Source organism: Heterodontus francisci, chromosome 10 (genome assembly GCF_036365525.1).
Source record: "Heterodontus francisci isolate sHetFra1 chromosome 10, sHetFra1.hap1, whole genome shotgun sequence".
Classification (NCBI taxonomy): domain Eukaryota; kingdom Metazoa; phylum Chordata; class Chondrichthyes; order Heterodontiformes; family Heterodontidae; genus Heterodontus; species Heterodontus francisci.
Window position 1 is genome coordinate 86,247,347 of NC_090380.1, and position 16,598 is coordinate 86,263,944.

Sequence of the window (16,598 nt, forward strand, 5' to 3'; positions counted from 1 at the left end):
TGACACCAATATCGGCACAGAATGGACGCCGGGAGCAGCTAAGTAATTAATTTGTTAATTTGCATCGTTTTAAATATGTATATTCTTCTCCCATCACCAGGCGGTGGCAGGGAGGCGCCTCGAGGCCTTGCTGCCCCAGGCAATATCGGGCCAGGCCGTCCCAGTGTTGAGGCACGTGGCGAGCCTCTGCTGGAGGCATTTTCCGGGCCCCCCCCCGCCACGACCCCTGACAGCGGGGGGTGGAGGTGGGGAGGGGGGGCGGGTGGGCGGTGGGTGCTGTAAAATTTGCCCATGGTGTCTACATGCAATGTATGCCAGATGTGCTGAAATAAACAGCAGTAGGAGAAGATGATAGTTACCAAAGCACCACCTAGACCATGGTGTACTGTTGGAGCCAATTAAATCACATACTGTCAAGAATGGTATGTCACAGTCGTAGATTTTTACTCAAAGTTCCCTTTCATCTGGAAGGTGAAAGATTTGAGAGCCACAATAATAATCTCAGCAGTACATGTTCTATTGCTATGCAAGGGATCCCTGAAAGATTCGCATGTGACAATGGCACCCAATTCTCCTCCAGAAGATTTAAGGAATTCGCTGATCAGTATGGGTTTAACACCATCACCTCATCACCACACTACCCACGGGCACATGGGTTTATAGAAAGATACGTCCAGACAGTCAAAAGAAGTCTTGAGAAATGCCAAGAGACAAAGTAAGACCCAAACCTCGCCTTATTGTAACTCCAATTCACACCTCTCAAGGCTGACATGAAATCACTGTGCCCGCTCTTGGCTAATCTTGCCAATCGTCTTCCTGCTGTCCAACTCATCCATCCCACTGCTGAATCTGTTGACTCTGCCAGTGGATCAGCTCTCACCACCCCTCCATACATCCCTCCAGAATATCCATTCATTTGTCCACAAGGCCATTGCCACCCATGAACGTATTGTGGATGATTTCATTGACATCATGGTCTTAATGGAAACCTGGCTGAGGGGTGATGACACCTTGACCATTAATGAAGCCTCCCCTCTTGGCTATATCTTCCACCACTTCCCACACCAAGACTGTCATGGTGGCAGTGTGGCACATCACCAGATCACACCTTGGTCTGACTCTCTATTCCTCTGACACTTCCTTCTCTTTCAAGCATCTCACTCACCTTGTTCCCCCCCTCTAACCTCTCTTTCAAAATCATCGTTCTCTACCAAGTACAATAAAAATTTCAGCACTGAGATATCTTCACTGCTTTCCTCCTTCAGCCTCTGCACCAAATGACTGATCATCCTCAGTGATTTCAATCTCAATCTCAACTCACCATGTTCTCTCTCCTCTAAGTTCACAGCCCTTTTATCCTCCCCAAATCTCTCCCTGAAGGTTAACTCCCCAACCCATATTCACAGCCACCCCCTCAACCCTGATGTTAATTTATCTAGTATTTGTGGCTGCACCTTCAGTTGGTACCCTCCCTACACCATTCTGCCTGTCCACCTTGCTTTCCTCCTTTTAGACAGTCCTTAAAACCTACTTCTTTGAACAAGATTTTGGTCATCTGACCTAATATCGCCTTTTGTGGTTCAATGGCATACTTTGTTTTATAATGCTCCACTGAAGCCCCTTGAGACGTTTTATTACGTTAAACGCACTATATAAATGTAAGTTGTTGTTGTTGCAGTGGTATCCGCAAGAGCCAGTGTTGGGGTCTCAACTATTCACTGTACTAATTAATGCCTTAGATGATAGGATAGAAAGCCACGTATCCAAATTTGTAATGACACAAAGATAGGCAGCATTGTAAGTAGTGTACGAGGTCCATCATCTCAGTCCCAGGACATCACTGCAGGAGTTCCTCAGGATAGTGTCCCAGGCCCAACCATCTTCAGCTGCTTCATCAATGATCTTCCATCCATCATAAGGTCAGAAGTGGGACGTTCACTGATGATTGCACAATGTTCAGCACCATTCATGACTCCTCAGATACTGAAGCAGTCCATGCGCAGATGTAACAAGTCCTGGAGAACATCCAGGCTTGGGCTGATAAGTGGCAAGAAACATTCACGCCACACAAGTCCCAGGCAATGACCATCTCCAACAAAAGAGAATCCAACCATCTCCCCTTGGCATTCAATGGCATTACGATCATTGAATCCCCTGCTATCAACATCCTGGGGGTCCATTGACCATTAACTGAACTGGACCAGCCATATAAATACTGTGACTACAAGAACAGGTCAGAGGCTGGGAATTCTGCCACCTCCTGATACCCCAAAGCCTGTCCACCTTCTACAAAGCACAAGTCAGGAGTTTAATGGGATACTCTCCACTTGGCTGGATGAGTGCAGCTCCAACAACATTCAAGAAGCTCGACACCATCCAGGACAAAACAGACAGCTTGATTGGCACATACAAACATAATATCCAGAAGCAGGAGCAGGTCACTCGGCCCTTCGAGCTTCCTCCGCCATTCAACAAGATCATGGCTGATTTGATTGTCACCTCAACTCCACATTCCTGCCCACCCTCAATAATCTTTCACCCCCTTGCTTATCAAGAACCTAACTAGATCTGCTTTAAATATTCAAAGACTCTGCTTCCTCCACCATTTGAGGAAGAGAGTTCCAAAGACTCACGACTCTCAGAGAAAGAAATTTTCCTCATCCATGTCTTAAATGTACAACCCCTTATTTTTAAACAGTTCTAGATCTTCCCACAAGAGGAAACATCCTTTCCACATCCACCCAGTTGAGACCCCTCAGTATCTTATATATTTCAATCAAGTCGCCTCTTACTCTTCTAAACTCCAGAGGATACAATCCTAACCTGTCCAACTTTTCATCATAAGACAACCTGCCCAAATCAGGTATTAGTCTAGTAAACCTTCTCTAAACAGCTTCCAATACATTTACATCCTTCCTTAAATAAGGAGACCAAAACTGTACAAAGTACTCCAGATATGGTCTCACCAATGCCCTGTATAGCTGAAGCATAACCGTCCTACTTTTGTATTTAATTCCCCTGGCAATAAACAATAACATTCTATTAGCTTTCCTAATTACTTGCTCACCCTGTATACTAACCTTTTATGATTCATGCACTAGGAGACCCAAATCCCTCTGCATCTCAGAGCTCTGCAATCTCACACCATTTAGATAATATGCTTCTTTTTTATTCTCCCTGACAAAGTGGACAATTTCACATTTTCCCACAGTATAGTCCATTTTCCAGATCTTCGCCCACTCACTTAACCTATGTATATCCTTTTGTAGCCTCCTTAAATCCACTCGACAATTTACTTTCCTACCTATCTTTGTGTCATCAGCAAATTTAGCAACCATAACTTCAGTCCCTTCATCCAAGTAATTTATATAAATTGTAAAAAGTTGGGGCCCCATCACCGATCCCTGTGGCACACCATTCGTTACATTTAGCCAACCAGAAAATGACCCATTTATGCCTAATCAGTTTTCTGTTAGCGAACCAACCCTCTATCCATGCCAATATGTTACCCCATACAACATGAACTTTTATTTTCCGCATTAACCTTTGATGTGGCACCTTATCAAATGTCTTCTGGAAATCTAAGTACAGTACATCCACAGGTTCCCCTTTATCCACAGCACATGTTACTTCTTCAAAGAACTCCAATAAATTGGTTAAACATGACTTCCTTTTCACAAACCATGTTAACTCTGCTTGTTTACCTTGCATTTTTCTAAGTGCCATGCTATAACATCTTTAATAATAGCTTCTAACATTTTCCCAATGACAGATGTTAAGCTAACTGATCTGTAGTTTTCTGCTTTCCGTCCTTCCCTTTTTGAATAAAGGAGTTACATCCGCACTCCATATACCACCTTCAGCATTTACTCCCTTCACCACCGACACACAGTGGCAGCATTATTTACCATCTATGAGATGCAATGTAGCAATTCACCAAATCTCCTTTGACAGCACCTTCCAAACCCTCAACCTCTGCCACCTAGAAGGACAAGGGTAGCAGATGCATGGGAACACCACTATCTGCAAGATCCCTTCCAAGCCACATACTATCCTGACTTGGAACTATATCGCCGTTCCTTCACTGTCGCTGGGTCACAATCCTGGAACTGCCTTCCTAACAGCACTGTGGGTGTACCTACTCCAAATGGACTGGAGCAGTTCAAGATTGCAGCTCACCACCACCTTCTCAAGGCAATTAGGGATGGGCAATAAATTCTGGCCTAGCCTGCGACGTCCAAATTTGTCTCCCTTCCTTTACCTCCATCACTTTTAACAAAGTGAAATTACTGTTGCATCCTGTTTCCCTTTTTCAGAGCTGTTATTACTGTCAAAAGGACATGTAAAACACAGTTCCTTAGAATATTTTCAGCTTTGGCTGTTTTCCTCAGGTAGGTGACCATTGATGAACACCAATCTAGTTCAGAGGTCACACTTTCACAGTATACAATTCCCAAGAGAAGTGTCAACACACTCTTCATCACTTCCTACTTTTCCATTATATTTCTGAAAAATTAAAATGAACAAAGATTTTCTCTGCATTGACCCCTACTACACTCTCCAGACTGCGTAAATCTGATTGATTAAATAGCAACTTATTTGTTTAAACAGTTTACATGCATGTCCTTGGTATTTATAACTTCTCAATTTGTATTTCCGGCCTCTAGGGCTGGCACACTCTGGCTTCTTTCCCTTCCTATTGGCACCTCCTGTTGTCATTTTTCAGGGGGCTTGGACTGACACTGGTGGCCCTTATGTTTGTCCCTGTGGTTGTATCACCAGAGGTGCACTCTCATCTTCCATTGTACCCCATTTTATCATACTCATAACAGTCCCTCCCACTCTCTGTTGTTTATTTTGGGGTTTTGTACAGTTTCATTTGCTTGATGTGGAGCCATTTTACCTTCTCAGAAGTTGTGCCGCATATACAATCAGGCTCGCCTTTTCCAATACAATATAGGGTCCCTTATATAGTGGACAAACACTCTCACCTAAACATAATTCCTGATCGTCACCTGATCCCCTAAGTCCCATTCATGTGAGTTGTTTGGTTCTAAGTATATTTTATTTGTTTGATATTTTCTGCCAATATTCCATGCAGCTTGCCCACAGAACTCCTCTAATTGTCTCTCACAAATCTGTCTCAAGTTACTTCCTTCTCCTGTCTTTCAGTCAAAACAGGTACCAACAAGTGTACTGGTGTTCTCAGGGGTCTCCCTCGGATCAACTCATGAGATGAACACACTGTTGTATGAGAGGTATCCGCCCTAAATATTCATCAAGACTAGTGGTAATCCTTCATCCCATTTCTTCTTTTGTTCATCCAGTTCTTTCCTAAGTCTTCCTTTTAGGGTTCGATTCCTGCACTTTACAATTCCTGAAGCAGCAGATTATGACTTGCATTACTTGCTCAGTAAAGTGATCTGATTCCACAATCCATGGTAGTTCCCACCTAGAGAATACCTCCTTCAACAGGATTTTTGAAGTAGTTGGGGAGGTAGATGCCATATATGGAAATGTCTCAACCCATTTGGTGAAGTTTTCTACCAGAACAAAACAGTACTTATTCTCTTTTCTGGAATCTGGGAGAAATCCTCGAAAATCTATCTGCACACACTGCTAAGTCCCCTCTGATCATTGGGTGTACCCAAAAGATGCCTTTCTCCTCTGTGTGTCTGGATTATTGGCCGCACAATTCAGACAATTGTGACAAAAATCCTCCACATCCTTTCTCTGATCAGGCCACCATCCCACCGCATTCACTCTTTTCCATGTACTTGGATGTCCAGTATTTAGAAGTTTATTGGGGGCCATTTTCACCTTGGCAAATCCTGCTAGTTGTGAATCAGCCACATGTTATCGATGTCAGCAGAAATGGAAATCAGGTTGGGTGTATGATGGGTGGCTGATCCACGACTGCCCGTTTTCTGTTACTGCTGAAAGTGAAAATCATCCCCAAGGAGTCTGTGCCTGGGGAGCAGGTATGTGGAACATCGGCAGGACAGCACCAAAGTTACTGTTAACAGTCCCTCAGTAGTTCAGGGAAGGTGTTCAATTGTATGGACTGCAACTTCAGTTTGGTATTTTGCTAAACATTTGGAATCCATTGCTCCTGTTGCTAATCAGATCTGGGTATGTGCATTCAGAACATAGAACATAACTTGAGCTGTAAAAGACAGTTGTGGTTCCTCAAAAATAAACAGACAGGAAGATACAGCCGGGTTTTGGATTGAATAGATAATTATGAATAGTTGATACTCTATAGCAAGGATAACAGGTTAGCAGCATCTTTCCTAAACTAATCTCTATTCTCAGAGAGAGTGGAGGAGACTTAACAAGAAGCTAATTCAAAGAAGACAATATTTAGGTTAGGTATTATTTATAATTTTCATTCTTTATTTCCATCCTATTTTCAGGATCTGTTTTAGTTGACAGCCATAGATACAAAAGGCTGTACTTAGTGGGATATGAGCATATGGCCCACATAATGTCTTATGTAGCAACCCCACTACCACCCCACTGAGATGAGCTATCCCAGTACAGACCAAAGATAAAAGTGGGACCTTCTCACCTAGATAGCTCAGTGCCACCCCAGGTGCTGCATTTACCCATTGACACAACATTGTTCAGAAAACTGCCTGGATCATTTTTCTCATTGTGTATGTACTTTCTCTGCCAACAGCTAATGGTTCTGCTGGGATGTGTCATTGCCATTGAAATTGTGATGCGCCATTGAAAATGTATTGATAATTTAAGATATAGTCCATCACAATTCCTGTTTCTTGTTTCTTTTTATTTTCAGCCACAGCCCTCGGAGAATGTGTCCCAGGAAAGCTTTTGGTATCATCATCTGGCTTTTATTATAAGGACCAGTGGATGTCAAAGACCTGCAATATTCACCGCTTTGACACTCCTGCAAAAATTACTGATTGTCTTCAGCGAAAAATAGTCTGTTTGGAGATTCCACTATACGTCAGTGGTTCGAATATTTGGTTCAATTTGTTCCAGGTTAGGTTGGTTAGCCAGTCTATCTATTTATCAAACAACCTGTATCTAGCATGTAGCATGGATAACACATTAAACACAAATGTGACACTTGACATTTGTCAATTACGCTTTTATAATTAACTCAAGTACAAATCTGAACCAGGCAAAGCAGTTAGACAATTACTGATTTCAGGATTTATGAAAATAACTAATCTTAAATAAACCTACCAATAAAAGAAATGAAAAGGTGAACTGATGAAATAAATCAAAATATTCCGAGAAAATTGTTTCCATCTGCCATTTTGCTCTCATAATCCACTGATAGGGCTTAAAAATAAACATGAAATGTAAAAAAAATACATATTACAAAATAAATTTTAAACAGAACTTGGACTTAATCTGGTACATGTTTTTTGCCCCTTGTACTGAGGAAAACAGCATTTCCCTGGGTGCAGAGGGCAGGATAAATGGGTGGATATCTGCTTTGAAAGCTCTATGGTCCTGTTAATTGCCTCAGGTTTCGAGGGATTCCCTGGTGAGAGGAGCTGGGTCTGTGCCTGCAGTAATGCACAGCAGCAATGTGTCTGCAAACGAAGTGGGAGACAGGATTCCAGCCTCCCCTTCACTTTGATGGAGGAACAGTCACTTGGCACCCAGTGAAAGATGGGGCTAACGTTTGCCTCCATCCTACTGAACCCTGTCCCCAAGCCAGGTCAAAGGCAGGTAGGTAAGTTTCAGTTCCTCAGGTTTCGCATATCCCAGGATTTTTTGTGTCCTCTGATGTCTTTGTCAGCAGTGAGAAGGCCTGGACTTTGCAACCTGATACACAGCTACAGGCCTGAGATGTGGGCCTGCCTGAGGTGGGGACTGTGGATCATGTTCCTGGCTCAGGACCATAAATACCAGCAGTGCTGGGTCTGGGCAGGAGCAGTGCATTCCGAGAATTACAGTTTTCACAGAATAATGAACAGAATTGTGGAGTTTAATCCTGAGAGTATCAGCGAAAGTCCAGAATACCATGGAATAAAAATATAATTTGACTTACTCAGTCCCCAGGAATGAGTGTCCATGATGGTACATTATTTGTTACATGGCATTGGAAGCAGCCAAAATAGCTCATGCAAGTTGCAAACATTTTAATATTTGAGGCAAAAAGCATTGAATATGGGAAAGTTGCAAACTTAGTTGAAATCCCATCTATCTATTTAAATTAAATAGTTTCTGTCCTTTTCAAAACACCTGATTTGTTAGTGGAAACACACTCAGCAGCTTTCCTGCTCTCACCCACGATCCCAGTCACTGGCCCCTGTTATATTATATATCAAATGAGTGTTAAGTGTATTCGACTGGTGGGAATTAATTGATGACACACTTACACCCTGATTCCTGCTCGGTCTCACTCTGTGCATGGCCTCCGCTCCCAGCACAAGCCTCCAATTTCTCTCATTCATGTTTGTTGCTGTAGCTCTCGGGCCACTATCTTCTTTCCCCATTCAGTCTTGTCCTCTCCCTGTATCAACATCTGGCCCAGCCAGTTCAATGTTTGTCCTCGGATTTAAAGAAAGTTAAAAATGCAACATGAATAAATCAGGAAAGTGGTGTGTGTGAGAGGTATGCAAAAAGTGGTGGACATACAATGGAGGGAAACAGACCTGAAGGGCTATGGGGATTGAGCGGAGGTGTGGGACTGACTAGATTGTTCCGCAGAGAGCCAGCATGTACTCGATGGGCCAAATGATCCCCTTCTTTGCCGTAAATCATTCTGTGACTCGATAAAATAAGAAATGGGACTAAGGGGAGAGAGAAAGACAAACCGGTAAACAGAGAGAGAACAAAGCAGAATGAGAGTTTCAGGAAGAAAAAGGATACAATTCTTTTTGTTTATGTAAATCAACAAGCATAGGTAGAAAATTCTTACTCACATAAGTAGATCAGATTTCCTGAGTCCACTCACTCCGAATTGATTCTTATAAAACATAACCCAATTAACAGTGATGTTCACCAGGGTGTTTTTCTCTTTGTGTTCCCACAGAATGAGCTTTTAATCTCTATTCACTTAGTTAGATAAAAGCTTTTCTCAGATGCAGGCAGAGGAGAAAAACATTGATACATTAACTCTCACTGGTCTTGCCTGTTACTTTGGGATCAGGTAGACCAGCATTGGCAGTGCCCTGGTAACAGTTCACCAATCGGTCCGTCACTCAATTGGAGAACAGTGCGTGAGTTTAAGGGGAAGAAACTTTAAAGTAAAATAAATAAGTTGCAAAATAGATGGAAGAAAATTTATACAATATGGGAGGTACGCACTTATTTGTCAGTTTGTCTGTCTGTGCTTACTGCAAGATCCCGCTTGTAAGATGTCTTTTACTCTTCTATTACATTCACACTTTGGCTCCATTTTGATGTTTTGCTGTTTGAAATTATCTGCCCTCCCAGTTTCATAGCTGTTAACATCAGGAATATTGTGGCTTGGCATGTTAAATATTATCCTTTTTATTTTAGGTCTCAAAAAATTTGATCTTGGCAATCCTAAAAATATTGGCCCTCATCTTGCTGTGGATTTGAAAAACAACATCATGGTAGAATTTCATCCTCATAGCCCACCGATCCGATTCAACACTGTTTCGAGCCAGGACTTGCACTACATTGCAAATGAACTGGATGAAATTAAAGGGGGAATAAACACAGTTATCGTCAACACCTTATGGTCCCATTTCAGCACTTTTCCAGGAGAAGTGTATATCCGGAGACTGCAGAATATCCGGAGGTCAGTTCTGCAGTTACTCGGCAGGAGTCCAGATACACTGGTTGTAATAAAGACTGCCAATGTCCAGGCCCTTCCAGGGGAAGTCAGTCTCTACAACAGTGATTGGTACTCCTATCAGTTTGATTTAGTGATGAGAAAGATGTTCACTGGTATCAAGGTGGCATTTGTAGATGCCTGGGAGATGACAATAGCACATTACCTGCCACATGAATTACACCCGCAGCAAGTCATTGTAAAGAATGAAATAGATGTGTTTCTTTCATATGTGTGTCCTTCTGAAAAGTGATCAATACTGTATTAGATCAGTTCAAACCAGGTTTTGGTTATCATGTGATTCAAAATCTAAATAACGGCATCAGAACTCTTAAATTTGTCCAACTGCCTTAAATTAATTTGCATTTTAAACACTGATCTCAACTCTATTTTCAAAACAAATGTTTTTTTTCAAATTATTCAAGGGTGGGAGTATCCTTTGTGGTTGTAACCAAATATGGATTTTATTTTTACTGTGTACAAATGTTCCATTATAACAGGAGCAAGGGTGTTGGAGTTTGTCTATTTAAAGGAACTGCCATACATGGTTATTTATTGTATTGCAGAGGGGCTTTTCCCAAAGTAAGGTAGAGTAGAACACTGTTTTGTGGTGATGAGAGTGTGACAAACTCCACCTCACTTATTATCAATGGGGTTCTGCCTCAGTTAATTGAAAGCCCAGGATACAGAGAGTGAGGAAGGAATGCATTGAAGACTGAGGATACAGTAGAATCTGAACCTAAGGCTAAAGATTCTGAGAGACAGGAGACTGGGAAGAGCTGTGGAGAAGGAGAAGGAGAAGTGAGGCAGCTTTGGCTTCCATATTGGAACATTGAAAGAAACTTGCAAAGAATGAAAAGACTGGTGAGGGAAAAGGGAAAGTCTGTTGGGGAAGAGAATGAGAACATTTGCTGTTTGATTTCTCTTCCCACGCATAGGCCAGAGTTTTACCAGCCCACTGAAGACAAGCTGGCAGGCAGGCAGGCAGGGAGGGAGGGGAGTTAAATGGTGGCAAAATACATCGTGGGGGAACAATAACAAGAACAACAACAAGAACACCAACAATTTATATTGAGATAGCGCCTTTATGGTAATAAATATTCAAGGCGCTTCACAGGAACGTTATGAAACAAAATATAAGACCGAGCCACATAAAGAGTTAATAGATCAGATGACCAAATGCTTGGCCAAGGAGGTAGGTTCCAAGGAGTGTCTTAAAGGATTAAAGTGAGGTCGAGAGGTGGAGAGTTATAGGGAGAGTATTCCAGACCAGAGGACCTAGGCAACTGAAGGTGTATGAAGGAATATGGCTATAATGAGGAGTTATAAAGGTTAAAAGAGTGATATTCCTGTGAATGAGGGATTAAACATTTTTAAAAAGGGTACATCTTCCTGAATGGTTAAAAAAAAGTTCATTTCCATAATACTGAATGGATATGAGCCTCTGAGTTAAAAAGCTTGCCTCATCTGAGAACCATAAAAGGAAGCTTCTGATAAGTGGGATTTACTCCTAGTGTCACCAACCTCACCACACAACAATACACAATAACATAGTTTTGCAAACTGTCTTCAAAGCTACCATTATATAACATTTGATAAGATGGTTTTATGCTGATAGCCCGAAACCACAGCCAACTGTATTTTTGACAATGCAAACCAAACACAAAAACCTGATTATAATCTTGAAACACAGTTAGATGACTATTGAAAATTGACCAACACGAATCTCATAGTTTGACTTTCAATGAAATCAACGAGGCAAGAACCTTACCTAGAAATTAATAGTGAAACAACCTTTCTTAGGAATCAAAGAAGATAGACCTTACCTAAAAAGTTACAATCAGACAGCCTTATTAGGGAAATAAAGGGGACAAACTTACTTCCAGTTGAAGCAACACCTTCATATAGAGTCATAGAGTTATACAGCACAGAAACAGGCCCTTTGGCCCACCCTATCTGTGCCAGCCATCAAGCACCTATCTATTCTAATCCCATTTTCCAGCACTTGGCCCACAGCCTTGTCTGCTATGGCATTTCAAGAGCTCATCTAAATACTTCTTAAATGTTGTGAGGGTTCCTGCCTCTACCACCCATTCAGGTAGTGTGTTCCAGATTCCAAACACTCTCTGGGTGAAATAAAATGTCCTCAAATCCCCCCTAAACCTCCTGCCGCTTACCTTAAATCTATGCCCCTGGTTGTGGATCCCTCCCCTAAGGGAAAAAGTTTCTTCCTATCTATCCTATTAATGCCCCTCATAATTTTGTATACCTCAATCAGGTTCCCCCTCAGCCTTCTCTGCTCTAAGGAGAACAATCCTAGCCTATCCAGTCTCTCTTCATGGCTGAAATTTTCCAATCCAGGCAACATCCTGATAAATCACCTGTGCACCCTCTCCAATGCAATCACATCCTTCTTATAGTGTGGTGACCAGAACTGTACATAGTACTCCAGCTGTGGCCTAACTAGCATTTTATACAGCTCCATCATAACCTCTCGACTCTTATATTCTATGCCTCGGAAAATAAAGGCATATGCCTTCCTAACCACCTTATCTACCTGTGCTGCTGCCTTCAGGGATCTATGCACAAGTACACCAAGGTCCCTCTGTTCTTCCTGGGGTCTGACCATCCATTGTATATTCCCTTGCCTTGGCAGTCCTCCCAAAATGCATCACCTCATACTTCTCAGGATTAAATTCCATTTGCCACTGCTCTGCCCATCTTACCAGCCCATCGATATCATCCTGTAATCTAAGGCTTTCCTCCTCACTATTTACAACACCACCAATTTTCATGTCATCTGCAAACTTACTGATCATAATTCCTATATTCACGTTTAAATCATTAATGTTCCCTACAAACAGCAAGGGTCCCAGCACCGATCCCTGCAGTACACCACTGCTCATAGGCTTCCACTTGCAACAACAACCTTCGACCATCACCCTCTGCCTCCTGCCACGAAGCCAATTTTGGATCCAATTTGCCAAATTGCCCTGGATCGCATGGGTTCTTACCTTCTTGATCAATATCCCTTGCGGGAGCTTATCAAAAGCCTTACTGAAGTCCATGTAGTCTACATCAACTGCCTTACCCTCATCTATACATCTAGTCACCTCCTCAAAAAATTCAATCAAATTTGTTAGACACGATCTCCCCCTGACAAAGCCATGCTGACTATCCATGAATAATCCCTGCCTCTCCAAGTGGAGATTAATCCTGTCCCTCAAAGTTTTTTCCAATACTTTCCCTATCACTAATGTTAGACTCACTTCTCTGTAATTGCCTGGTTTATCCCTGCGAACCTTCTTGAATAATGGTACCACATTCGCTGTCCTTCAGTCCTCTGGTACCTCTCCTGTGGCCAGAGAGGATTTGAAAATTTGTGTCAGAGCCCCTACTATCTCCTCCCTTGCCTCACATAAAAGCCTCGGGTACATCTCATCTGGGCCTGGGGATTTATCCACTTTTAAGCCAGCTAAAACAGCTAATACTTCCACCCTTTCAATGCTAATATCTTCAAGGATATCACAATTCCCCTCCCTGATCGCTACACCTACATCATCCTTCTCCATAGTGAACACAGTTGAAAAATAATCATTTAAAACCTCACCTATGTCCTCCAGCTCCATACACAGATTGCCACTTTGGTCCCTAATGGGCCCTAATCTTTCCCTGGTTATCCTCTTGCCCTGAATATAATTATAAAATGCCTTGGGATTTTCCTTTATCTTGCCCGCCAGTGTTTTTTCATGTTGCCGCTTTGCTCTTCAAATTACTTCTTTAAGTACCCTCCTACACTTTCTATACTCCTCTTGGGCCTCCGCTGTTTTCAGCCCCGTGAATCTGCCATAAGCCTCTTTTTTCCCCCATATCCAATCCTCTATATCCCTTGACATCCAGTGATCCCTGGACTTGTTGGCCCTACCTTTACGGGAACATGTTGGCCCTGAACTCTCACTATTTCCTTTTTGAATAACTCCCACTGGTCTGATGTAGACTTTCCTACAAGTAGCTGCTCCCGGTCCATTTTGGCCAGATCCTGATTATCATATTAAAATCAGCCTTCCCCCATTCAGTATCTTTATTTCTGGTCTCTCTTAGTCATTTTCCATAGCTACCTTAAATCTTACAGAGCTATGGTCACTATCCCCGAAATGCTCTCCCACTTACACAAATCTCTCCTGTATGCACTTAAAGAATTCTGTCCCCTTTAAGCCTTTTGCACTAAGACTATCCAGTTGATATTGGGGAAGTTGAAATCCCCTACTATTATTACCCTCTTATTTTTACACCTCTCTGAGATTTGCCTACGTATCTACTCCTCTATCTCTCCCTGACTGTTTGGAGGTCTGTAGTACACCCCCAGCCAAGTGATTGCCCCTTTTTTGTTTTTAAGTTCTACCCGTATGGCCTCATTTGAGGAACCTAAGATATCATCCCTCCTTACTGCAGTAATTGAATCTTTGATCAACAGTGCAATGCCACTTCCTCTTTTACACCCTTGCCTGTCACGCCTGAAGATTCTATATCCAGGAATATTGAGCTGCCAGTCCTGCCCTCAACTATGTCTCTCTGAAAGCAATAATATCATATTCCCATTTGTTAATCAATGCCCTCAATTCATCTGCCTTACTGGGAAGACTCCTTGCATTAAAATAGATGCAATCTGGCCTTGCTTTGTTCGCTTCTGCCTTAACAGGTCTATATTTGGTCTGCCTTCCAGACTGACTAAGTTTCTCTTCAATAGTTGGATTTTTATATTTATTGGACTCGCTCAAATGTCTCTCATGGTAAAGGTATGACTATTCAAGTAAGACGATTGTAATTCTTCCCTTAACTGGGACAGAGGTATTTCGCTAACTGTGTAGTCTTCTGAATCAGGATTTAAGTTCCATGTTACTTTAATAATTGATGGGGACCCTACTTAAATATTTTACAGTAACAATATTTACATTTAAAAATTGGATTCTCCAGTAGAAACACGATTGCACTTTCTATCTTTTCTGAGGACGATTAGCATTATGATTAATTGTCTCATTAACTGTGAATTACATGTTTAGTTCTTTAATAAACTTTTATATAATTTAGAATTTATATTGTCTCATGTAGTCTTCTGTATCATTAACTTATGAATCCATCTCCATACACTCTTTGGTGGGGAGGTACATTACTGAGGAGAGATTCCCAGACCCTCATAATATCTGGGTTATTAGAATCTGGCTGAAACTTGTAAAAAGGTTATCTGGAGGACGGCGATATTCTCAGCTGGTTCCTTTCCTTTAGGGAGAGTTAGATCAGTCTTCAGGACCATTCAATAGCCACTAAAAGGGGCTAGGATTATAATACACCATTATTATAATGGTCGTCCAATCGCTCTACACCTCCATCCACCACCAGGATGGTTTGAGGGCTCTCCGCTTCTTCCTGGAACAGAGGCCCAACCAGTCCCCATCCACCATAACCCTCCTCCGCCTGGCTGAACTTGTTCTCACATTGAACAACTTCTCCTTCAACTCCATGCATTTCCTTCAAGTAAAAGGTGTCGCTATGGGTACCCGCATGGGTCCTAGTTATGCCTGTCTTTTTGTGGGATATGTCGAGCATTCTTTGTTCCAGTCCTACTCAGGCCCCCTCCCCCAACTCTTTTTCCGGTACATTGATGACTGTATCGGTGCCGTTTCCTGCTCCCGCCCCGAACAAGAAAACTTTATCAACTTTGCTTCCAATTTCCACCCTTCTCTCACCTTTACATGGTCCATCTCTGACACTTCCCTTCCCTTCCTCGACTTCTCTGTCTCCATCTCTGGGGATAGGTTGTCTACCAATATCCATTATAAGCCCAATGACTCCCACAGCTACCTCGACTACACTTCTTCACACCCTACCTCCTGTAAGGACTCTATTCCATTCTCCCAGTTTCTCCGTCTCCGACGCATCTGCTCTGATGATGCTACCTTCCATGACGGTGCTTCTGATATGACCTCCTTTTTCCTCAACCGAGGATTTCCCCCCACTGTGGTTGACAGGGCCCTCAACCGTGTCCGACCCATTCCCCGCACCTCTACCCTCACCCCTTCCCCTCCCTCCCAGAACCGTGACAGGGTTCCCCTTGTCCTCACTTTTCATCCCACCAGCCTCCATATCCAAAGGATCATCCTCTGCCATTTTCGCCACCTCCAGCGTGATGCCACTACCAGTCGCATCTTCCCCTCCCTTCCCCTGTCAGCATTCCGAAGGGATCGTTCCCTCCGCGACACCCTGGTCCACTCCTCCATTACCCCCACCACCTCGTCCCCGTCCCAGGGCACCTTCCCTTGCAATCGCAGGAGGTGTAATACCTGCCATTTACCTCCTCTCTCCTCACTATCCCAGGCCCCAAACACTCCTTTCAGGTGAAGCAGCGATTTACTTGTACTTCTTTCAATGTAGTATACTGTATTCGCTGCTCACAGTGTGGTCTCCTCTACATTGGGGAGATCAAGCGCAGACTGGGTGACCGCTTTGCAGAACATCTCCGCTCAGTCCGCAAGCAGGACCCTGAGCTTCCGGTTGCTTGCCATTTCAACACTCCCCCCTGCTCTCATGCTCACATCTCTGTCCTGGGATTGCTGCAGTGTTCCAGTGAACATCAACGCAAGCTCGAGGAACAGCATCTCATCTACCGATTAGGCACACTACAGCCTGTCGGACTGAACATTGAGTTCAATAATTTCAGAGCATGACAGCCCCCCACTTTTCTTTCATTTTTAGTTATTTTTTCTTCCTTTTTTTTTTGCATTCCTTTTTACATTTTTTACAATCTTTTTTTGCA